The sequence below is a fragment of the Macrobrachium rosenbergii genome, chromosome 22, assembly GCF_040412425.1.
Source record: "Macrobrachium rosenbergii isolate ZJJX-2024 chromosome 22, ASM4041242v1, whole genome shotgun sequence".
Taxonomy (NCBI): Eukaryota; Metazoa; Arthropoda; class Malacostraca; order Decapoda; family Palaemonidae; genus Macrobrachium; species Macrobrachium rosenbergii.
The window spans coordinates 40,626,766-40,653,390 of record NC_089762.1 but is presented as its reverse complement, the minus strand read 5'-3'; the positions used below and the strand labels follow the sequence as shown (position 1 = coordinate 40,653,390).

Below are 26,625 nucleotides of genomic sequence, written 5' to 3'. Positions count from 1 at the left end.
ATTCTCGACCCTCATACTGATGTCCAAATCGAGTTGAAATTACGCCCTTTATTTGGAGGTCACTGAAATGACCGATGGCATCACATCATGGCGCAGAGAGAGAGAGAGAGAGAGAGAGAGAGAGAGAGAGAGAGAGAGAGAGAGAGAGAGAAAATTATCATGAATCACGCCTGTTTCCTTTAAGGGGAACAACAAAACCCATGAAAAGGCATTGTACTCGTATAATACTCGGTGTTATCGGCTCACTTCAATCTGTACGAACCAATAAATTTTAGAACAACAACGAGCAATGAAGAGTCATTGAGAGAGAGAGAGAGAGAGAGAGAGAGAGAGAGAGAGAGAGAGAGAGAGAGAGAGAGAGAGAGAGAGAATCACCAGCCACTCTTTCAAGATGTTAATGATGTTTCATGACGCAAATCGAATTATTGCGGTTGTTACGTCAAAATATCTTCCTTTCAGTATGAGAGAGAGAGAGAGAGAGAGAGAGAGAGAGAGAGAGAGAGAGAGAGAGAGAGAGAGAGCAAGTCGTATCAGACGCCATTGATCTGCAATCATTTATGCAACATCTCTCTCCAACAGAAGCGGTGGCTAAACGGATGAACCGTGATAAACACACACAAACACATACACACACAATTCCTACAAGCAGATGCCATCACAAGCCTCTGTTTTTAAACCCCCTGAGATAGGCTGTGTTTATGACTGACGTGCTTGCAGTTGACCAGGGGAAAATTATGCTGAATTTAAAAGACTTTTACGTTGTGATAAGAATAGTTCTACTGGACGGATGATTTTATAAATTTTCTGCAAATTCGATTCAACTCAACATCTCATTTAGAGTGGCGTTGATTCTCTCTCTCATATTGGAAGGAAGATATTATGAAGGGACAATTATACACAATAAATCGATTTGCGCCCTGAAACATCAACATCTTTTAAGAGTGGCTTTGATTCTCTCTCTCTCTCTCTCTCTCTCTCTCTCTCTCTCTCTCTCTCTCTCTCTCTCTCTCTCATCCTTGATCTATGCGATGGAAAAAGAAAGGTCACCTTGTCATAATCAGCTTAGTACTTGTACAAAAACGACACAATAAAATTAAATAATTCTGAATGTTCTTTATTCCTAAGGGCTCGAATAACTTTTAAAACGTTATAGTTATGAGCACATTTCCTTGAGCATCTATTGCAGTATCTGTTTACCTGAGGAGTTAACTGTGTTACTGATATAATTATATATATATATATATATATATATATATAATGCATAAATATATTTTTTTTAACAAAATGCTATCTAACGAGATTATATTACCGTGTTACAAAATAATTATACGAGCTTTCAAGTCCTAATCTGTCCCCATCGTCCAGTCGCAGTAAAAATCCTTTTTAAACAGGTCCTGTTATTCCTCGTATATTAAAGCACAGGGCAATTGTGCAAGTGATCAAGTTTAACATACAATACACACATACACACATATACAATTATATATACAGTATATACAGACACATACTGTATATATATACAATATATATATATGTATGTATGTATATAAATACATACAAACAGTGGACATATACATGAGATCGCTCACCCACCAAAATACTACCCATCACACTGTTTACAAAACAGGACCACCTCGGGCAGGTAATTTAAAACCTTTTAACCTCATCGGACAATTCATTAACTAAACCTCACCTTTTCCATCTTTCCTCTGAAGCGCGGCAAAGCCTTTGTTGAGGCTTAGAAAATATCACAACATCACAAAGCCAATCTGAGAAACGTGACGAACTCCCCTTTCGGGTATACGGTGCGTCAAGATACCGAGGTGGCAGTGTGGCGCGCTCTCTCTCTCTCTCTCTCTCTCTCTCTCTTGTTCTTTTCATATTCTAACATTTCTAAGAAAACTCTCTCTCTCTCTCTCTCTCTCTCTCTCTCTCTCTCTCTCTCTCTCGTTGTTTTCCATATTCTACCATTTCTACGAAACCATTTCTACCAAAGCATATCTCTCTCTCTCTTGTTCTTTTCATATTCTACAATTTCTAAGAAAACTCTCTCTCTCTCTCTCTCGTTCTTTCCATATTCTACCGTTTCTACGAACACCCCCCTCCATATTCTACCATTTCTAAGAAAACTCTCTCTCTCTCTCTCTCTCTCTCTCTCTCTCTCTCTCTCTCTCTCTCTCTCTCTCTCTCTCTCTTATTTCTACCATTTCCGTCCACTGCCTAAACTTATAATAAAAATCCTTGAACCACAAAAATAGGTATTATACTCCCTGGCTCCTTTAAAAGTCTACAAATAAATAAAGAAATATGGAGTTTACACATATTAAGTATATATATAAAAACATATCCATACATATATACATTTATATATATATATATATATATATATATATATATATATATATATATATATATATATATATATATATATATATATATATATATATATATATATATATGTATGTATAAACATATATCAACCTGACATTCCATATCGTATCAAATCGCGTCTGTAGTTCCTGTCGTTCACACCTGTAAGTGATTATTCACGCAGAAAACACCTGTCTCTGACACGGCTGAGCCCATTCAGACGGTCTCTGGGTTGATGACGAACAGAGCGCCCTCTGGTTCCGGACATTATGTCCTTTCACTTGGCTTTCTATTTTGAGGAAACGTGCAATGAAAGACCATAGAGTCTTTCAATAAGAATGTACGTCAATTACCGCCTTACCTGAGCAAAACCTCTAAAGAGATTACCTGGGATGACGCCTTACCTGAGAAGCACCTCCAAGAGATTACTTGACTGACCCCTTACCTGACTAGGACCTCCAATGAGATTACCTGGGCCGACGCTGACGCCTGGCCTGGGAAGCACCTCCAAGAGATTACCTGGCTGACGCCTTACTTGAGAAGCACCTCCAACAGACTATTACCTGACTGAAGCCTTACCTGGGAAGCACCTCCATGAGGTTACCAAACTGACGCCTTACCTGAGAAGCAACTCCAACAGATTAGAGGCTACCTGGCTGACGCCTTACCCGAGAAGCACCTCCAAGAGTTTACCTGGCTGATGCCTGACCTAGGAAGCACCTCCACGAGGTTAACTGACTGACGTCTTGCCTGAGAGGCACCTCCAAGAAATTACCTGGCTGACGTCTGACCTAGCAAGCACCTCCAGGAGGTTGCCTGACTGACGCCTTACCCGAGAAGCACCTCCGTGAGATTGTATTACCTGGGCCGACCCCTTACCTGAGAAGCACCTCGTAAACTTATTGATGCGCCGCAACATTCCCCACAACGATGCAAGCCGTCAAAACGCGCAGGAAACCAACTTTAAACTACAAACTTTAATAAACTCCCGTCCCTGCAGTGTCCCGCCGGGGATGAGTCAACTCAATACCAGCCGTCTGACAGGTGTCTTCGACAACACCGCCACCACCGCTCAAGTGAGAGAAGGTGTGTGTGTGTGTGTGTGTGTGTGTGTCTGTGTGTGTGTGTGTAACAACCGAGTCACCGAGTCAAACTAGATTGGCTGGAGAGTTCCGGTATGCAGACAGGTAGACAGGTAGGCAGATTTCTAATTCTGCTCAGCAGAAGCAAGCCGTAACTTGAAAGAATACTTCGCGGTTGCGTTCCTGAATGGACTGGAAGATAAAATTTAGGCCAAAAGCCACGCGGTGGGACCTATGAGGTCATTCTGCGCTTGAAGGGAAACTGAGAGTAAAAGAGGTTTTAAAAGTGTAACAGGAGGAAAGCATCGCAGTTGCATTATGAAACAATTGTTAGGAGAGGGTGGAAATTAAGCTGAAAGAAAGGGAATATGAGCGGAGATCAGTAAAATGAAAAAGAAAGGGTTGCAGCAAAGAACCGAAGCGACACCACGAAGAACCTCAAGCAAAGCTTGCAGCGTACCGCGCTCAGGAACGACCATATGCAAGCCGTCTAAAACAACTTGCATATGGAATATCTAATATTATAAATCTGCCATTATTCTTTATGAAATATTAAACTTGCTGTTTTTGCCATTCGTTTCCTTGAAGACGATTCAATTACTAAACCCCTTAACAAGCATTTTAATTTCAAACGCAGGTTCGTGACCACACAAAGGCCTCATACACAGTACGTCTGCATAGGTAAACCGACCAGACACTCGTTAATCCAGGACTATAGGATCTGGAGAACTCCAGCAAAATTCAACTACAATCCGCATCCCCCCCTTCTCAATATACCAACACTTGGCCCGACATCCCCACCCCAAAATATTTTAAGTGAAATGCTATTATCCAAAAACATTGGGTATTCATAAGTCCGTGACATTTTACTTACTTTCCTTTACCAATCGCCTCTTTTAACTAGACAACCCATCACGCAAGACTAGACCTACCATTTAATTTTTTTTATCTAACTCTGGTGGTAGTAATAAATATATATATATCCTTTACAAATACATAACTGGTGGTAGTAGTAAATTTATATCTTTTATCAATTGCCCAGACAGCCCATTAATTTTTTTTTTTTTATCTAACTCGGATGGCAGGAATAAAGTTGTGACAATTTTGCCTCTCACTAGATCATTTCCACCCATTATTATTATTATTATTATTATTATTATTATTATTATTATTATTATTATTCAGATGAAGAACCCTTTTCTTATGGAACAAGCCCATCACAGGGGCCAATGACTTGAAATTCGAGCTTCCAAAAATATGGCCTTCATTAGAAAGAAGTAACAGATGGTAACGGGAAATGGAGTAAATTCCGTTTCTAGTTTTCTGTGACAGGTTTCTGTAGCACCGTGAGACAGCACGTAACCTTTTACGTTACTCCAATACTACGACTCCGTTCGCAATACGCATACAAATGAGAAAGGGTACAGAGGTATGCAAGTACTGCCTCACTACAGGAAGTTCTCCAAAAGCGACAGATGTGAACAGAACTCATTTCACCTTCGACGCAAGTGTGCACTTTCGGTGCAGCGCACATCAACACAACAACACCTCAACAACAACAACAACAACAACAACCCCGCCAACCGGGGAAGTTTGAACAGAATACAGAATTTAGGTCTAAAGGCCAACCGCTGAGATTTATGAGGTCATTCAGCGCTGAAAGGGAAACTGAAAGTAAGATGTATTGAAAGGCGTAACGGGAGAAAAACCTTGCAGTTGCATTAGAGAACACTTTTTGAAGAAGGTGGAAAGTCAGATAAAAAAAAAACAGAATAAGAACGGATGTAGAGTAGAAGAAATGTAAGAGGTTGCAAAGACCCGTAAGTAATGCCCACAGAGCACCACGCGACGCTGACGGCACGGCACGGGACCTGGGGGTGATAATAAATTAGTGACTACTCGACCCATATTGCAAAGATCATACATTCGCTCCCTCAGCAAAATTTCAGCCCCTAGTGCAAGTTGTTTTGTCTCTGGCCCTGAACAAATATCATCTCATCCCCGATGTAACTACACAACAACAGCTGCTGTACTTTTGGTAAGAAGGTCATGGTCAAGGTTACAATCACTAACTTTGGTGGAATGTGAAAAGCGGGTTTGTTAGGGGACCACGCATGAAAAAACGTAAAAAATCCCTCATCCCCTGTTCACAATTTAGGTCATTCTCAAAACTTGTGTCCAAAATTTAAATCTTACCGCAAACTGACAGACTGAAACACACAACAGACATTCAATCTCCCTTCACATGCATCTATGCATGACGGTCTACCTTCATACCAAATTTCACTGATATATCTTCAGCCGCATAGGAAGAGAGTTTGTGAGGACGAGTTGTAAGGACACGGTAAGAGCGACAGGCACTGACGAGGATACAGGTGTCCGTAGGGAACTACTAATGTCCACTACCTCACTACCTACTCTCAAGAACTGATCCCACGAACATTTAACCATATTACTCACCTTCAAACGCAAGAGATCTGTCGTAACAGCTGCATGAGTTTGTACAGAATTAAATGGATTCAAGTACCTTGGAGTTCCTAAAAGTTATCCTTTAATGCTCTTTTACCTGAAAGAAGTGGAGTATACAGTCTTATGGGAAAATGTACCAAGACATCATTAATGCTGAAACATACTACTTTTCAATCATACTTGTATATGTGAGAAATTAAGTCCTATATGTGTATAAATAATATATATATACAGTATATATATAATATATATATATATATATAACAGTATATACTTCTATATATATTATATACAGAATATTTATACATTATATATATATATATATATATATATATATATATATATATATATATATATATATATATATATATATATATATATATATATATATATATATATATATATATATATATATATATATATATATATATATATATATAATCTGCATAAATCATCGTCCTCTGAAATGAGCAAATTCTCTCTCGACGAAAACCTAAATTAAATTTACACGCGTCGTGAGGCTGCGAGCTTCAGCGATTTCATCTTCCGGCAGGACTTGTCAGTCACCAGAAAGTACACAAGTACTCACCGAACTGGAAGCTCCACATAATAGACGCGGTACGAGAGGATCAGCAAGGCTGTCATTTATTCCGGACACTAGAAATCACTGAGAAAAGAAATTTAGTCGACAAATATTCCCGAGCGCTGAAAGTTAAATTTCAAACATTTGCTGCTCAACTTGGCTAATGGAAGGCTGTCTGTCACAGACTGCGAGCTGTCACTCATTTCTCATTTCGCATGCTTTACTTGGCGCACCTGACGTGAATTCCTCCTCTTGGAATTGGAATTGGAATTTAGAATTTAGGCCCAAGGCCAATCGCTGGGACCTATGAGGTCATTCAGCGCTGTCACTCATTCTCATTTCGAATGCTTTTGCCTCTCGTTCCTACTGTGTTTTCCTCCTCTTGGAATTGGAATTGAAATTTGGAATTTAGGCCCAAGGTCAAGCGCTGGGACCTATGAGGTCATTCTGCGATGAAACTGTCACTCATTCTCATTTCGTATGCTTTTGCCTCCCGTTCCTACCGTGCGTTCCTCCTCTTGGAATTGGAACTAGAACTGGAATTGAAATATTATATTTGGGCCAACGGCCAAGCGCTGAGACCTATGAGGTCATTCGGCGCTGAAAGGGAAATTGAGAGTAAAAGAGGTCGGAGAGGTTTAACAGGAGGACAACCTATGAGTTAACAATTGTTAGGAGAGGGTTGAAAGTAAGACGGAAGATGATAAATGAACGGAGGTACAGTAAAAGGAATGAAAAGGGGTGCAGTTAGGGGCCGAAGGGAAGCTGCAAAGAACCTAAGTAATGCCTACAGTGCACCGCGTGAGGTGCACTGATGGCACTACCACCCCATACGGGACAGTTTGAAAATGTCTTACTATTTCAAACCGAAACGTAACATTTTCTTGGCACAAGTCCCATCAGTTGATACTTAAAAGGAATATAATCGTTCGCAACAAATTCTGAACAGGGTAAGCTTACGCCGCAAGAAGGAATTGTTGTAACATAGCAACGACAGTAGTTTGAAGTGCAAAGACACACTGAGTATATATATATATATATATATATATATATATATATATATATATATATATATATAGAAATAATCAATCAACACAATCACGTGTGGAACAGAAAAATTTATATATATATATATATATTATATATATATATATATATATATATATATATATATATATATATACATAACAGCATAATATATACATACACACATACATACACAACAGTATAATCCAAATATCTCCCGCGACTACACACAAAGTAGCATCCAACTGGGTCCCATTCCTCCTCCCCTTCCTCCCCGCCCTTCCCTAATATTCCACAAAATGCCCACGTAAGCTTTTATCGGAATCAAGCGGGGCTGCTGCTGCTGCTGCTGCTGCCCGCCTTATCTGTAGCGTTTATCTCCCGCTGACGTCGTCGGAATAAACAAAACGGTCCGCCCCTGCGGAATAATAGTCGTCGGGTGCGGAATAATGAAAAAAAATGGCTGGTAGTAACTTATCTCTGGGGGAATAGTTTAAAAAAACTGATAGTAAGTTATCTCTGAGGGGGAATGGTAAAGTAAATATAAATAATAAAAAAGCTGATTGTAACTTATCTCTGAGGGGGGGAGGTTATATAAAAAAAAAAAACTGATAGTAACTTATCTCTGAGGGGAGGATAGTTACAAAAAAAACACAACTGATAGAACTTATCCCTGAGGGGGGAATAGTTATAAAAAAAACAACCAATAGTAACTTATCTCTGAGGGGGGAAGAGTAGTAACTTATCTCTGATGGGGGGGAATAAGAAAAAAAAAAGTCTGCGTTGGAATAGAAAAAAAATGCTGATAGTAACCCATCTCCGTGGGGAATAGTAAAAAAAAAAAAGCGAATAGTAACTTACCTCTGTTGGGAACAGTGAAAAAAAAAAGTCTCTGAGTTGGAATAGAAAAAACAGGCTGATGGTAACTCATCTCCGTGGGGAATAGTAAAAAAAAAATAAAAAAAATAAAAAGGCGAATAGTAACTTATCTGTGGGGAATAGTAAAATAAAAGTAAAGGCTGATGGTAACTTATCTTCGAGGGGGAACAGTATAAAAAAAAAAAGTCTCATAGTAACTTACCTCATTGGAGGGAGGGATACTTTCGAACTGATGTATATTCACGTGTAGCTTGAAGTCCATACAGGAGTCCCTGTTTATATCTGTGGTTATTTGGCTAAGCTCGATTTCTATTGGGACATGACGATTGGAGCAGATTTCACCGGAAGTAGCCTATATGGGTCTAGGATTTTTTTTTTTTTTTTTTTGCGAATGAAAATGGTTGTTGCCGTTACTAGTTTCGTTGACGAATCAAGCTCTCAAGCTTCGTTGTCGATGCTAATTTAGTTGACAAACCAGTTTTCTAAGATTCGTTGTCGATATGAATTTAGCTGACAAATCAAGCTCTCAAGCTTCGTTGTCGATGGTAATTTCGTTGACAAACCAAGCTCTCAAGCTTCGTTGTCGGTGTTGATTTAGCTGACAAATCAATTTTCTAAGAATCGTTGTCGAAATGAATTTAGCTGACAAATCAAGCTCTCAAGCTTCGTTGTCGATGGTAATTTCGTTGACAAATCAATTTTCTAAGGTTCGTTGTCGATACGAATTTAGTTGACAAATCAAGCTCTCAAGCTTCGTTGTCGATGCTAATTTAGTTGACAAATCAAGCTTTCAAGCGTATGTCTAAAATGTACTTTTTCTGTAAGTTTAAGACTGTACAAAACTGCAATCTCATAGAATGAACGATTTTACAACAACATAGAGAGAGAGAGAGAGAGAGAGAGAGAGAGAGAGAGAGAGAGAGAGAGAGAGAGAGAGAGAGATAGCCTGAATACAATTAACTAACATCTTGAAATATTTTACTTTCAAAGAGAGAGAGAGAGAGAGAGAGAGAGAGAGAGAGAGAGAGAGAGAGAGAGAGAGAGAGAGAGAGAGAGAGACTGAAGGATATGAAATAGAAGTCTGGAATACACAACTAATATCTTGAAATATTTTACTTTCAACACCAAAAAAGCAGAGAGAGAGAGAGAGAGAGAGAGAGAGAGAGAGAGAGAGAGAGAGAGAGAGAGAGAGAGAGAGAGAGACTGTTTCTTCCTACCCTTCTTCCCTCCTTCGGATGCTGAGAGAGACAGAGAGAGACAGAGAGAGAGAGAGTATATCGTCCGCTCAGCTTTCCACCATTAATAATAAATGCCGTATGAGAGCCAACCCCTGTCCCAATTTCAAGTGGAAAAAGGGGGGGAGGGGGTCCTCATAATTTATAACAATTCCCTTCATATGAAATGCAACGACAAGGAACAAAACGCTTTGTGTCTGAAAGCAAGCAACAGTTTTACGGATCTTTTTAATTCTCTATATATTTAACCCAATATTAATTATTTACTTGTGGGGGGATAAGGGGGAGGGGGTATACAATCACTGATTAAACCAGCCTAAAGGGAAGCTTATGCCAGTTGGCTTTCATTATTCATCGACGACAACGATTTTTTTGTTTTAGTAAATACTTTAGTTCCGATCGTAACTAAAAACACTGCAGAATTTACCTGGCGGATTACATCAGCCCTACTGATGACGAGAAAGTGGTAGAGTGATCTAAAATTTAGGCCAAAGACCAACCACTGGGACCTATGAGGTTACCCATCTCTGCTGAAAAAAAATTAAACCATTTTTAAGTTAGGGAGGAAAGTTAGGTGAAAGAAAGGCTATAAACGGAGATATAGTAAAAGGAGTGACAAGAGGTTGCAGCTAAGGGCCGAAAGGAATCTGCAAAGAACCTTAAGTAATGACTACAGTGCACCACGTGAGGTGCACCGACAGCACTAACCCCCCCACGGGGATTGCACAATGTACCCGGCAGATTAAATGAGCCCACCTGATAAAAAGAACGTGGCCCAATATCAGGTGAGCCACAGGAAGTTAAAAATAGGTCATGATGATGATGAAGAAGGACAGGTAACAAGGCAGAGCCTGGGAGAAGAAGATATTCCAGAAAATAATAACTCCAGTAGAAATGAAAAGTCACCTTTCTTGAGCAATGAGGTACCGGTAAGGTATCTAAGGCTGCTAAATATACAGTGTCAATAACATAAATTTACCTAGATAATAATTATTACTATCATTCAGAAAATGAACCCTATTCGTGTGGAACAGGGGGCCAGACTTGAAATTCAAGCCTCCAAAGAATATGGTGTGTTGTCTGAAAAAAAAAATAACAGAAGGTAATAGGAAAGTTGAGACCGGTTATTAGAAAAGAAAAACGAGAGAGAGAGAGAGAGAGAGAGAGAGAGAGAGAGAGAGAGAGAGAGAGAGAGAGAGAGAGAGAGAGAGAGAGAGGGGGGGTTAATTACTGAGTTTAAAGACAGCCCATTTCATTCATTAAAACTTCCGTGACCGCCAACCGGCGCCGTTTAAATGAAACGAAATACTGAACGAAATAAAATAAAACATATATATACTATACATACATACACGCATAATGTATATGATTTAAAATTTGTTGAGGAAGCCAGCCTCCCTAACAAAGCCATATAACTGCTCTATATTACATTCCCCGAGAACTGTCAACAATGACAGCCAAGAGATATTCTACTGTACTGTCATCAAGCAGTCAGTAGACATTAAGTAATATCATCAAGCAACCACAAAACATTTGTTAAGTAATATTCTACGTTAACATGAACACAAAGCTATTCCACCAGTGTCGATCTTTGAAACCAAGAGGATACCAAGTCGCTGACTGCTACAGGAACTAAATAAAATGGATTCCTAAACATTTATCAGACATCCCACAGAAGTCGCCAGCTGCTACATGAAACTACATGACATGGATTCCTAAACAATATCAAGACATCCTACAAGTCTCTAATTGCTGCAGGAACTAAATAACATGGATTCCTAAACAATTTTAGACATCCTACAAAAGTCACTAACTGCTACAGGAACTAAATACCTAGAATTCCTAAGTCATCAGGCATCCTACAAAAGTGTACAGCGTACGAATGCCAGAACACCATTAATATTATAAGAGTATTATATGAACCAGTATTACATGAACTCGAACCCACAGACTTGAAGACACTAAATTATGCACAAGAGTTAAGAGGCAGGGTTGTAAGTTCCCGATATTTTTTCTCACGAGAGAAGGTATATAAAACACACACACACACACACACACTTATTCTACGCTTCACAAAACGTGGTGAGCATCAAGAATAATTAATGGCGCGAGAAATGCGAGAAAATGTCTAAAGGGTAAGATATGATTTAGTTTTTATATAATTGTGGAGAATGTCTAAATGGACATAAAAAAAAGTGAGAGGTCTTTTTTTCAGAGACTTGCTAGCGAGTGTTCTTGTCGCAACAAAAACGCTTCAACGAAGTGTTGATAAGGGATTCAGATTTAATATAATCCTGTATATACAACAAGTAATCTGACAAGAAAATAAAGGGAATAAAATACACACACACTCTCTCACTCACTCACTCACTCACTCTCTCTCTCTCTCTCTCTCTCTCTCTCTCTCTCTCTCTCTATATATATATATATATATATATATATATATATATATATATATATATATATATATATATATATATATATATATATAATTAATAAAATTAATCAAAATATATACATATATATGTATGTAATTAATCATATATATACATAGATGTGTATTTAATTAATCAAAAGTGTCAACACGCCAAACCAGGAGCGATTGAAAAAAAAAAAAAAAAGCTTCTAAATTCGCTTACGATGAAGCAAGTAACATGGCCCACAACCAACTCAACATATACCTTAGTATTCCTACTTGATTAAGTGGATTCCATTGCAAGGAATAAATGGAAAACATTTTTCATCAACTCCACAATGCAACATTGCAAATCGCCTTGCCTGTAACCTCTAGAATGACTCTTAATAAAAAAAAAAATGCGCCTAAGTTTCTTCGGCGCAATCGAGTTTTTTGTACAGCCGCTACAGCGTATAATCAAGGCCACCAAAAATAATCTATCTTTCGGTGGTCTCGGTTTAATACTGTATGAGCCGCGGCCCATGAAACTTTAACCACGGCCCGGTGGTAGCCTATCCTATATCGCTGCCAAACCTTAAATAAAATAAAAACTACTGAGGCTGAAAGGCTGCAATTTGGTATGTTTTATGCCCGGAGGGTGGATGACCAACATACCAATTTGTAGCCCTCTAGCACCAGTGGTTTTTAAGATCAGTGGGCGGACAGAAAAGTGTGGACGGACAGACAAAGCCGGCACAACAGTTTTCTTTTCAGAAACTAAAAGCTTGCAACGGAAATTAAGAAACGAGGGAACAGGTCTAAAGAAAGAGGAATGTAATTAGAATGTTTTCACCGTTAGACGTATCTTGTAGCAAGGCAAATTAGGTCCCACTGATCTAAAGCTTCGCATGACTATAAAACTGAATTTGATACGCTCTTCCGTGCCGCACTTCCAAAGATTAAGTGAAGGTTGAGCATGCTTCAAGAACACTTGAGAAACACAATGCTACAAGTACACGGCATTAAATGGATTACGTATTACAAGTACGGCCATAAGACAGACTTGATTGATTACTTGTAAGTCACCTGACGTCTATAAAAGGTAGTTCTTAATTGGCCCCTTCTAACTTCATCAATTTCCTTGTTAATAAACTATATCTTATTCCTCTCAGACACCTCAGATCTCATAAAAAAAAGTAAATGAATGAAAACCTTCCGAACGTAATTCAGAAATATTTTCACATATTACAAAACAACTAGCCTAATTCAACCCACTGACAAAATATTTAATATTTTCTAAACCGAAAGACTCAGTTCACACAATTTTCAGTTACGAATGACGTAATAAAAAAATACTTGACGAGAATGCCTCTGGCAAGAATGGAGCTACAATTGGATAAACACATGCACATACTCTTCTGAAAAGATTTCCTCTCAATGGCCACTTGACCCGAGGAAGACCTACAGAAGTTGCAACTTAGAGCTCTGCAACCTGAGAGAGAGAGAGAGAGAGAGAGAGAGAGAGAGAGAGAGAGAGAGAGAGAGAGAGAGAGAGAGAGAGAGAGAGAGAGAGAGAGAGAGAGTCATAACTTACCTCGTAGAGGAGAGAAAGATATGGAGACACTAAACAGAGAGAGAGAGAGAGAGAGAGAGAGAGAGAGAGAGAGAGAGAGAGACATAATTGACCTCCCTGAGAAGAGGGAGGATTTGGAGACACTAAACTAAACAGAGAAAGAGAGAGAGAGAGAGAGAGAGAGAGAGAGAGAGAGAGAGAGAGAGAGTCACAACTGACCTCCTGAGAAGAGGGGATTTGGGGAAACTAAACTAAGAGAGAGAGAGAGAGAGAGAGAGAGAGAGAGAGAGAGAGAGAGAGAGAGAGAGAGAGAGAGAGAGTCACAACTGACCTCCTGAGAAGAGGGGGATTTGGGGAAACTAAACTAACAGAGAGAGAGAGAGAGAGAGAGAGAGAGAGAGAGAGAGAGAGAGAGAGAGAGAGAACTGACCTCCCTGAGAAGAGAGGGGTTTGGAGACACTGACCAGTCCAAACTTGAAAATTTAAGGTTCACGTTGAAGTTCATTTACAAATTACATATTTATATTTATAAATCACAATGTGCAGTAATGGTGAAAAATGCTAACAATCACTTTCAAAATTAAAAAAATAAAAACCTTACCATTAAGATAATAACTACACAGCCATAAAACAAATTCCTGTCATTTCAAAACAATAGTATATGCTAGAGTTGGTTTTATGTGTAAACAAATCCTACATGATTTAAGAAAACGATACATGCATGTGGTTTGAAGCCCGGTGCTCCTATAATACTGCAATGAAAACTAAGAGGGCATAAAATACTAGTTCAGAATGCCCGAGGGTGTGATGCAAGAGAATCAATACAAAGCAGTCCATTTTAAGGACAGAAAGCTGGATGTTTGGCTCTTACCGAGACAAAGGTGAAAGGACAGTGTGTGCAGGAATAGGAGGGACAAATGTGAAATCGGGGAGTCTACGGATACGATATAAACTGAGAGAGAATGGAATATAAATTTAGGCCAAGGGTCAAGCAAGCGCTGGGACCTATGATGTGATCACTCAGCACTGCAGTGGAAATTGAGAGTAAAAAGGTTTTGAAGGTGTGACAAGAGGAAAACCTCAAAGCAGTTGCTCTATGAAACAAGTGTGAGGAAGAGGTAGAAAATAAGTGGAAGAAAGAGAATATGAACAGAAGTACATTCAAAGGAATGAAAGGAGCTGTAGCTAGGAGCAGAAGGGACGCTGCAAGGAACCTTAAGTAACGCCTACAGTGGGCCGCGTGAGGTGCACTGACTGCACTTAGCCGCCGCCCCCTCAAGGAGTTGATTTTATGAGGGATAAAATTATAAAGTTTTACATAGTTCTAATGGGCTTTGTGCCTCGTAGCAGCGAGTGAGAACTAACGACACCGTCAAAAGTATAAGTGAAAACAGGTAAGACGCCAATGAATTTCAGAAAGCTTTTTGCGTTGCAGACGAGCGAGGAAAACAAAAAAATATAAGCAGCAACAAACGATTACTTACCTTCTTTACCCTTCAAGCTTTCCATAATAGCAAATATATGGCAGCGTGTAGATCTGTTCTTGGGTATATTCATGGTCTATCAATGATGTGACCAATAGCTATAAAAAAAAAAAAAAAAAAAAAAAAGTATTTGCTTCAACCTACCAAAAATTTGATAGGCAGGAAAACCTCTTGGAATGAAAATAACAATTCAATAACTTCCTCACACTTCAACCTACCACAAATTTGATAGGCAGGAAATTATCTCGGAATGAAAAAATTAATCCAACAACTTCCCTATAAATTCACGTTGAAGTTTCTATATACGCATATATATATATACTATAAATGTGTGTGTGTCAAATAGAGCATTTTTACAACGACAGGAGCATTTTTTACATACTCATATAATTTTCTATTTGTAAATATTTTCTAAAACTACTCACACTCGTCTACAGCTAACAGACCAATAAAATCGCATAAGTATGTAAATGAGATATGCATTCTAGCCTAATTTTTCTCGCTCAAAACACAGTGAGTAAACGCAATTTGTAGCAAAATACACTATCATCATCATTAGTAAGAAACAGTAACTATTTCTAATTAACAAACTGCTAACACTACTCCCAAAAAGTAGGCTACTCTTCACTGACCTCGAATTCTCGCAGGAAACACAGATGTCACAGAGGTCACGGACCTCCAAAGGTCACGGAAGGGCTTTTCTTAAACCACATCTTTTTAACTAATTTTCTGAAGTTGGGAAATTATCTTTATTTTTAATGGTTCTCATGTCAGTGTCAAACCATAGCAAGCAGTAATAATTACGATAGATTTTAATGGGAACTCTAGCTTAATTATAACTTTCTTATAAAACGTCAGGTACTTAGGAAATCTAAAATAGTAATTAGGAATTCTAAAATAAACAAAACTCAGGAATTCCTCAAGATATATAACTGATTATGGTCCTAGATTGCTCTAGAACTACAAATGGGAATTCTACTGTATAATGACAGGCGCTTGTTCGTCCCTATTTTAGTTAAACTGCTGAATAACAGCGTCTATCGTATGCATATTATAATATAGCCTTCTGGTTACGATATACATAACTCTTTCTTTTTTTTTTTTTTCAAAAACAAAGGTTCGAGCAGCCAATGACAATAAAAAGTTCCCACAAAAAAAATGCGTGTATATGATTCAAAAAAGTGGTAAAACTTTGTATAATACCTTCTGGTTACGATATTAATAATTCTTTCTTTTTTTTTTTAAATACAAAGCTTCGCGCGGCCAATGACAATAAAAAGTTCCCACAAAAAAAAAACCTGCGTGTATATTATTCAAAAAGGGGTAAAACTCTACGACAAATAACCCCTAACACAAAATTCAAAAAAATGACATCTTTCAAAACCCCTTCGTATCACTGACACTCACAGCCCTTGTGACATCTTCAATCTTCCTTTTGCGAGAATCTACGGCAAGCAGTTAGCGAAATCCTCAATCGACGTAGCATGCAAATTATTCAAAACAAAACGCAATTTTGCTTTCTCACAAAATGAAAAAAAAAAAAACTGAATCTGCGAACTGTCAAGTCACTCTGTAAAAAAAAAAATACTTTTGGCACTCACGATCCCAGCCAATTATTTGTTTATATACCTTGCAAGCTACAAAACCAGCATCTCACAGAAAAGGAAAAAAAAAGCATGTCAATATACTACGCGAGAGACTTACAAAACGAGCATTCTTCAATTTACGCCAGTAAGGAAATCAGCATCTTTTTTTTTTTATTTAAGCGCATACAAACATTTAAAAAATGTATATATATAATCCCCAGTCGTGCAAAACAGCAGGGGTAGCATATTAGAACAAGAGATATATATAATATATTCCTTAGAGCCACGCTTAACAAATTTAACATTCAACTTACAACTTTTCTAAGGAAGAAAAAGGATTTGGGAGAGGTGCGAGGAATGGGGGAAGGAGGAGGAGGGAAGGGGGAGGAGGCAGGAGGGGAGGAGAAGAGACGAAAAATCAGAACATCTGGAATTGGAATATGGAATTTAGGCCAAGTCCAAGAGACTACTTCTGGGCAAGGAGAGGAGGGGTCAGTAATGGGATGGTGTGGGGTTGGAAAGAGGGAGGAGGGGGGTATGGAAGCTGTCTTCGAAGGGCAGGAGAGGCAGGACACCTTACACAGGTACTTACGTGGCCCTACAAAAGAACGAAAATATCATTAGTGGCTACGCTAAATGTATGCCAGCTCTGCATATAACCACAATTCTAATCTTACAAAGTTATAAAAGTAGATGAAATAAAAACAAAAATCCTCTAAGTATACAGAAATGTTCCTTCTCATCTCCACAAGGATAATTACACGACCTATAAATATTGGTCGTAACAGGTCATATAATTACGACCTATAAATATAGGTCATATAATTACGACCTATAAATACAGGGGGAGGGTATATTACGACCTTTAGATATAGGCCGTATAATTACGACCTATAAATACAGGTCGTATAATTACAACCTATAAATATAGGTCTTGTAATTACGACCTATAAATATAGGTCTTGTAATTACGACCTATAAATCATAAAAAGAAGCTTAACCACTAAACAGATCTCAAATTTGCAAACTCTTACTCGATTGCCTAAGAACCGAATTCCTTGGTTAAATTAGTCTAATGTTAGTTACGCAGAACACGCACGTTAAAATGGAAAAGCGAAAAGCGAAGTCTAGTGGAGAGAAAATCACCAAAAGAAAAGATCTAAGTCACAAACGATTCGTCAAATCTTTGAAAAGACAACACCTGCTCAGTTCGGTCATATTAAATGAACACCTGTCATATGGATTTCGTAAATAAAAATCGATTGTAATCCAAAATATAGTATTAATCGAGTATTTAATTTACGATAACATGTGTCGGTGTCAGTGACCCTTGTACTTGTGACACCACGTAATTCCCAATCTCAGCCACTCGGTCGTCATGAAGAAAATACATTCATTCTACCATTCACGGCAACAAGCATAAGGCGACATCCTCCTAACATGGTGATATTTGTATACTCTCTCTCTCTCTCTCTCTCTCTCTCTCTCTCTCTCTCTCTCTCTCTCTCTCTCTCTATATATATATATATATATATATATATATATATATATATATATATATATATATATATATATATATATATATATATATATATATAATATATATATATATATATATGCATATTTACATATATACATATTCCAGCATGTATATATTGGAATGATAATGCAGTGTTCTTCTGAATTTCACTACAGTCTGAGAGAGAGAGAGAGAGAGAGAGAGAGAGAGAGAGAGAGAGAGAGAGAGAGAGAGAGAGAGAGAGAGAGAGAGAGAGAGTCATTTAATAACACAGAAAAGTTACCGTGAGGCACTCTACCCCCTTCTCGCCTCGATAACAGAACACAAAACTCTCGCAAAATTCAAGCCTCTGAAATAGTTACGTTAAAAATATGCAAATATAAACAGCCCTCATATCCACTTCTCCACAAAAGGCCTTCTTATAGTAGTTGTTAGGATACTACTAAAACGACAAGAAGCTCGAGGTTTTTTTTTTTTTGTGAGTGTGTTTTCCACAAAACTTTCCGTGTCGAGAAGTTTCTTTAAATAAAAAGTCACCTTCCGAAGAATAGTTTTTTTTATAATTGCTTTTACGCTCTCTGCCACTTTTTGTTTTATTTCTTTGGGCTAACCGCAAGATCGTGAGAGAGATTCTACAGATCATAATTTTACTCGGGGCTCTGCATATAAACGCGGTTGATAGAGAGATTATAACCCACAAAAACCACAGCATATACAGAAGATATTCCTTGCAGTCAATATCGTGGTTTACTGGGAAGTGTAAAAACTCTCTCCGGTTACTTGTAAAAATAATACCTCCTGTTTAATGCACTCTACAGGGAGCTACACAGGTTTCATAGCTGTAATTACCCACGGCATGCATGTTACAATGGTATGAATCTGAATCTTTTAAGTGTCACCTAAGATGGAAGGAGATTAAGTTTTGCCTGTGTGTGTGTGTGTGTGTGTGTGTGTGTGTGTGTGTGTGTGTGTGTGTGTGTGTGTGTGTGTGTGTGTGTGTGTGTGTGTGTGTGTGTGTGTGTGTGTGTTTTACTACGGTTTTTCTTGACAGCTTCTTAATAAAAGATGGTGAAAAACATTCACTGGGTGACACTTCATCACAATTCAACCTGGGATAAACAAACAAAAATATTTGACAATTTGTTTCCACAGAAACCATCTTGCTTATCATTAACCATGCTCATATTTGCTCCCTTACGCAATTAAAATGCAAGGTAACTGGCTGAAAAACAAGTAAATTACTTAGGGAACTCATGAAAACTCAAGAATTTTGGATTGCATGACTAGGCACAAGTATGCTACTCACTGAAAGCTCTTGACCACAACTTTCAATTCCTTTGTTCAATTTACTTCAAAACCACATGACACACAATGGCACTGATTAAGCAATAAAACGAAATCCCTTCCATTGGTGATGCTGAAACAACACTGATTAAGCAATAAAACGAAATCCCTTCCATTGGTGATGCTGAAACAACAGAGTTTCATGTTTAGACTTAACTGAACATCTTTGGTGCAACAATGCTGACAAATAAAAAAATTCATAGATCACTAGTGACCTGCTAACAACAGACTTTCTTCAAACTCGAAGAATATCACTGTGATTTCAATATAAAGAACCAGTTTAGGGACTTTTTAGCCCAAAACTGGTCAATGATCAGTTGCTTATCTAAAAGCTCGCTGGAATATGCATTGTTATGCAATCTTGTGTTAAGGAGTACTATTTCTAATCTGTGAGTGTTATCTCCAAAGAATGAGATGAGCTCCATGTCTAGACTTGCAAGCACTGTAATGAGATTCTGAAGTAGGACCAGATTTTGAAGTAGGACCTGAGTAACGAATTTTATTTGTATAATTCTAAATCAATTTTAAAATGACCAATAAATTACCTATGAGGTGTGACTTACTTGTGCATAACTGAGGTGTGACTTACTTGTGCATAAGTTAAAACTTTCAGATGTTGCCTAGCAACCTTCCATCCAATTATGTAAGTGAACAACAGACAGTCCACTGTTGGCCCCATACAAAAACATTAAGATCTTTCTTAGAACTACTAGCATTAGTACCCAGTGCATTGTCAAGAAGACTGTACCATTGTTTACAACTGTGGGGAACAAATGGTACTTGATACTGTAAAGGTGTATGATTATAAGACCTTAGTAGGATGAAAATGCTGTCAAATAAGCAAACAGTACCTCAAAAGGTTGAGGTACAAATTATGATTGTGGGAGCTCCCAGTTGGGATAAAGTTTATGGAGGATGGCCTAAAAAAACATTCCTGATGGTGGTCTACAGTACATTATAATTACAACTGTTAGCCAAATGAAACCATCCATAAAGAATTTTGTCACAAAAATTATGGCCAAGGAAACAGCTAACATTCTGACAGAACACCATCCAAACACCTAAAGCAGTTGATAATGAAATCATGTGTTGTTGATAAAAAAAAATATATTAAGATGTCCACCCGAGTACACTGCAATCTTGAAAAAGCATGCTTCAACACATATTGTACTCAAATCATTAAGATGAGAAATAACCTTTTCAAAATTTGATAGGCCATCACATGTACGTATTTTACCTAAATATACTGGGTGCACACAGTCAAGATCTGAATAGCCATCACAATGTATCTAAGTTGCCTATATACTGAATGCACACCTTCCCAAAGGAGCCCAATGTCTTGAACTGAAGAAAATCTATAAAGGAGACCATGGATCCTCTCAAACCAACATATCCACATTTACGTTCAGCTCATAACGACAGATATCAAGATATGCATTGGCAGAAGACTTGCCAATATTCCACTGAAGTTGAACTGGTGATTCACAGAACAAAAGATGCAGTTTAACCTTCCCTAAGAATTGACAATGAAGAAAAACAAATTATAGCATTTTGCTGATAAATTTCTTGAGAAATAATAATGGAATAAGATATAAACAAGCAGCCTCACGGTCTCCAAAAGGCACGGGCATTCAAATCAGTTAACATATTGTCAAATAAAAACATTAGATAGTACAAGACAATTAGGAGCAACAGAATGAAGAAGACTTAGCATACCTTTCCAAAAGAACAACGAGCTTTGACTCAATCAAGATGGAATTGAAAACTGAAAATGAATCTGCTCAAGTTCAGACCTAGGCCTCACAGATGCCAGCTTTACTTGTCCTAACAGATGATCATGAACATTTGCTTGCCTTGGTGGCCACAGTGGCCATATAGGCTACAGTACTTTGCCACAACTGAAATGAGAAAAAGTGCATAGCACCCATGATTAACTAAAGAGTACAGTGCTGACCCACACATGGCAGCTGGTGGAAATTTGATGTACATTATGTTACCAAGTTTAAAAGAAAATAACTCCTGGGTAGCATTTCCCAGTAGTCTCTAATGAAACTAAGAGTAAAATCACAGAAGATTACTAATGACTAATGCACCTTGTCCATGAACTGCAGGGTTAAGAAGCAGGAATGTTTACATCAATCAATTTTAAAAGTGCAGACTTGTATCTCAATAATTAAAGCCATAATCACCTCAACCTACACCAATGCAAAATTTCATGAGTGATGGTACCAAGTAACAATCCCTCCTTTTAGCATATAAAAAATTAAGTTAAAAAAAGTTTATGTCCACCAGAAACTCAAAATTCTGATGTCATACAAATAAGGTAACAGGTAGAAAGCAGAAAAGGAATGGATACAATCAATGAACTGTCACACAGAATCACATTTTGCAGTACTGTACTTGGAAAGGTCAACAATGAGTGGATTGTCAAAAGCACCTGGCTCCCCTTCTCAGCATAACCTTGGATACTACAGCACCCTTCAAGTCTTGTGAAATAATCAGTACACAGTGCTAAACTGACAAAATTTACATGCATAACTATAGAGAAAAAGCTTAAATAGTGCTAAATTCTCAGCAGTATTATTCATAAGTGTTAATTCTTATAGAGGAGACAAAAGTCAACGAACCTGCACAGCAAGCTTACAACGAACGACATTCCCAAGTGACAAAAGGGAAAATGGAGAACAATACTAATTAACCATATAGAATGACAGTAGACAGACATGAGCACTGAATACATAATACCATATAACGATTAAACTTCATACCAGTATTATGTAATTAATAAAGAATATATTTGTTACAACAGGAATGCACCCTAAAAACCCAAGAATTCAATCCCATGACACTTGATGGCCAAGGTACAGAGGCTATGGAACAGTCCTCCATTAGGGAACAATAAATATGTATTCACCAGTTAGTACCCTGTATAAGGAAACTATAAGGATATTTCTATGTTACGCTTCAGCGTTTATTCTCCAATCAAGTGTAAAACAACAACAACATACAAAAACCATGGGACACAGTGTCACATCCCTCTCACAAAAAATTCCCAAAGTCAGCGACAGTTCAATCATTTTATCAATTCAGAATTCTAACGTCAGTTAAGTTTCACTGTTTCATATTTTTATAAAGGAGAAGCATTAAATTAGTGTGCCCATTCCTTCCTATATCAAGACATAGTCTCTGGTTTTTGCAAATCAAATAATACAATTTAAGAAAAACAAAATATCTACAAGCTTGAAAGATTATCACCAGCCTCTACAAAACTATATCTTTGTCAACAAAACCTAACGAAAAATAGCCCAAAATTAACTTTTGCAGCCTTCTTACAATGGGGATAGATGGCCTACTAATGTGGTGCAAGTAGGCTATATGCAAAACTCAATTGTCATGAGAAACTGAGGGAATGGCATACTCTCCTTAACCTAACTATCCTAAAGACATGCTGTACCCCAACCCCGAAACTTTTGTGCTGACTTTTAGGACTACAACTGCTCTGTTTAAATAAATAAACTGATATAGGCTATGAAATTCTTCCCCAAATTTTCTTGCGGCAGGGCACTTGCATACTGCTGAACACCTAACTTAAAGCAGAGCAGATAAAGAACCAAAACAGCAGGTGGAATAGGAAGCCAAAATGAAAAAGCTGTGTGTAACACAGTGAGTGGCTGCAGCTGTGCATGAGTTGGTATTAATTCAGAGCTCTCAAAAAAAAAAAAAAATTATTGATAGGATAAGGGTTGAGGCTGAAAATTATGCTCTCTCCAAGAAAACATGACACAACCCATTTTCCTTTCTTGCAATGTTCCTCTACAACCGTTTGTAATCATCAAGGGCACTGAGCCCATGGCCAGCCTATGAGAGCTGAAAGTCAGCTCAGTGGTCTGGTTAAACAACTTTAATAATAATAATAAAAGGGCACCGAGCACCACTGAACAGTGTCAATACAGCAGACATAGAAAAGTTACCATCTACACAATTTATGACAAACTAGGCAGAAGAGTTGTGGCTATGTCATTCTACTAAGTGTGTTGTTATGTTGAGGGGAGGGTCCAAGGGACAAAGCTCCTGGGCCAATTCAGGACGCAGCACCCAAGGGTAGGTTAAGTTACAGTAAGGTTAGGCTAGGATAAACCCCTCTTGAAATAAGTCTTTGAACTGCCTGTAAGCAGGCTACATGACGTACTGAAATGTGCCTAACCTGCAAAACTCTTCGGCACTCTTGTCAAAAACTGTACTGTCTAAAGCAGCGTATCCAAAAGGAATGATAAATATATCATTTCCACAAAATTTATTCCATGCTTCTTTTACTAAGGAGAATATTATAAAGAACAGATACGCAATAATACCACAAAGTTGTTCCTAAAATATATAAAGGAAAAAGCATTCAAGAGTAAATTCTAAAACTGAACGCCTACAAGAACTCTAACCAAATTTTTAACCAAACTCAGTAAGGGCAAGCAATATATGCCTACATATGAGAATTTCATCAAAATCTTGGACGTCTACGTCCATGTCACGACTTGGCGAGTCCTAGATGAGCATGGAATTCTTTTACATCGGATTAAACTAGACATATGATGTAACAAGTTAATAATTCTTCTGCATTTTGGGAAACAGGAATGCAAAAGAATTATAACCACTGTAAAAATTGTGGCTGAAATAATTCTAATAAATATTGACATGCCCTCAAACATCAAGGATGCAACTTATTTTTTCACATTCAGCAGGGAGGAATGTTACTTTATTATACATGATGATCACCAGCAATTTGGCTATACTGTATACCTTAAGCTACTTAATAAAAGGGAATAAATCTCTGTAGCCTACAGGTGTAAACCCTTAAAATCAATCCCACACACTTATTGTATCAAAAGGTCTATACCAATAATGATCCACTTTTGGAAAGGAAAAACCTATATTTAAATTAACCTTTGCCAATTCAATACATACATTTGTTCATTACTTTTAAATACACTATAATATTATGTTAAATGGCAGGAACATATTATATGAATATTAATAAATACACTAAATGAAGTAACTTTTCTAGGATAATGACATATTCATCAGAAGCAAAAATTGCATGCTCTGAAAGCAAAATAACCTAGGCTAAGGTTAGGCCTAAATAATCCCAAATTCAATTACTTTCCATAAGCTCCCAGCTTCTTGGATACGGTTGAATCTAACGCTATTTAACAAATTTGCCAACTGAATAATGTTACAAGCCTACGCAAAACACACACACACACACACACACACACACACACACACACACACACACACACACACTCTCTCTCTCCTGCAAAATAACGTCAGTTTGAATATCACTATCATTTAATTCTCTGGTGGCCTGTAGTGTAATTTTCTGAATTAATAGCATAAGCCACTGCCCAAAATTCCTTATAAAATGTGATCAGCAGGCCTAGTTCATACGGTCAAGAACAGATAAGCAATTCAGACTTTCAAGTTGGTTTTGTTTTTGCTTGCATAACTCCGGGCGACCTTGAACTTGACAATCAGCTGACTCGAATGACGGAGCAGAGTCAGTAAAACCCATAACACGGAAACGGATTGATAATATTGTCCCTCTAACAATGTCCGGATTGGAATTATATTAATGAGAAATATTCTTCATATATAATTGGTGTAGGTCTACCCTATGCCACAGTAAAATGACGTAGGCCTACATAAAAACGACTTGTTTACATAAGCCTATCACCACCTTAAGTATGATATACTAAGCACTGAACTTTTCTTAGGATTTAATTTTGATAATTACGGAGTAAAATTAGTATACCACAATTTACATACGGTTTAAAGGAGTTAAATTTTACAGAAATCTTCCCCAAAACGACTTGTTCACGTAAGGCTTAAACCTAGACATATAACAGACTTACAAGAGACAATCTAAGCACTAAACACCTCTTTCAAGATATAATTCCAATAAATCCATATTAAAATTAGTATGGCACACTCTATAATGGTTTTAATCAGGTTAAATCATTACATTTTTCATAGCAATCCATTGCGCAGAAATCGGACGCGCATTCAGGCGAGTGATCATGTTAACATGTAAACAAAAGACAGTACGACACACACACATCGCTAAGTTTTTAGGTTTCCACACGAAATAACTCACGAAAATGCACAGTTTTCGTAACTTTATTAGTCATTGAAATCCTTGGAACTCATGGGCACGAACGACGTTCGTGTAGGCTCTAGAAAAAAAGGAATTAACGAAAAGGTTGTGGTGTTGGATGGTAATAACAATGGCCGCCTGAGGAGGACGACTCCGGTTAGGAACAAAACATAAAACGAGGATATCAGGTCAATGACAGAAATAATCGAAGGAAATAAGGATGATAACGTACCTCGGGTTTTTCAGGAAGGTATTGGGAGGGTGAAGGATACCGAGAAGTCAGCAGGGACCAGGATGAAAGCGGGTAATGGCGAGGAATAAACAGTAGGGAATAGGATTGCCTAAACGTATATATATGACACAAGCAGAAGATAGGGACACTCGCTCGGGCTGGTTGTATTGCTACGCGCACACGTAAAATGTTATTTACGATGCTTTGGTGAGCCAATTACCGATTGTCATCTCGTATTTTACTTTCCATACAATAATATTTCACAATTTTTCTCAATATGAATTGGTCTCTACCTCTAAACTTCATAAGAAAAAGAATCGTACGGGAACTACTTTATGGAACGACGAAAACATCTAACAAACTGGCACGGTTACGCGGCCGAATAGTCACTCGATCTTCCGTTCTTGAATAAAGGAAAGCAAAAGACTGTGTTAATTCATTGTACTCTCATGATAATTGCGTCACTCATCAATAATGAGGAAATTTAGTTTATTGCCTGCAGTCCACCGTTCGATCAGAGCAAAGTTTTCAGCAGAGCAGCGAATTTTCGGACCGAAAACTTAGAGAAATATATCACGTTCATTATACTACCATACGTTGTAGTTTTTTCTCATCATAATGCAACCTACATAATCCAGTATTAAAATTGTTCCCTCGAAAATTATAAGAATTAGTTTTAAGACGATAGTCAGTAACAAATGAA

At 37.8% G+C, this 26,625-nt stretch overlaps 1 protein-coding gene across 11 annotated transcripts in view; it reads right to left on the bottom strand.

Annotated features, from left to right (window-relative positions):
- The window catches only part of mub (poly(rC)-binding protein mub), an 835,667-nt gene extending 809,595 nt beyond the window's left edge, over positions 1–26,072 (bottom strand). For 4 of the 11 annotated variants that reach the window (XM_067124761.1, XM_067124740.1, XM_067124757.1 and 1 more), the window contains exon 1: positions 25,919–26,047. The gene's annotated coding sequence lies outside the window, so the exon portion shown is untranslated. Of the gene's footprint in view, positions 1–3,249; positions 3,444–25,918 lie in introns of those variants that run through there. The other 7 variants (XM_067124750.1, XM_067124744.1, XM_067124738.1 and 4 more) reach the window with 6 other exon arrangements.
- Between the last annotated feature and the right edge of the window lie 553 nt (positions 26,073–26,625).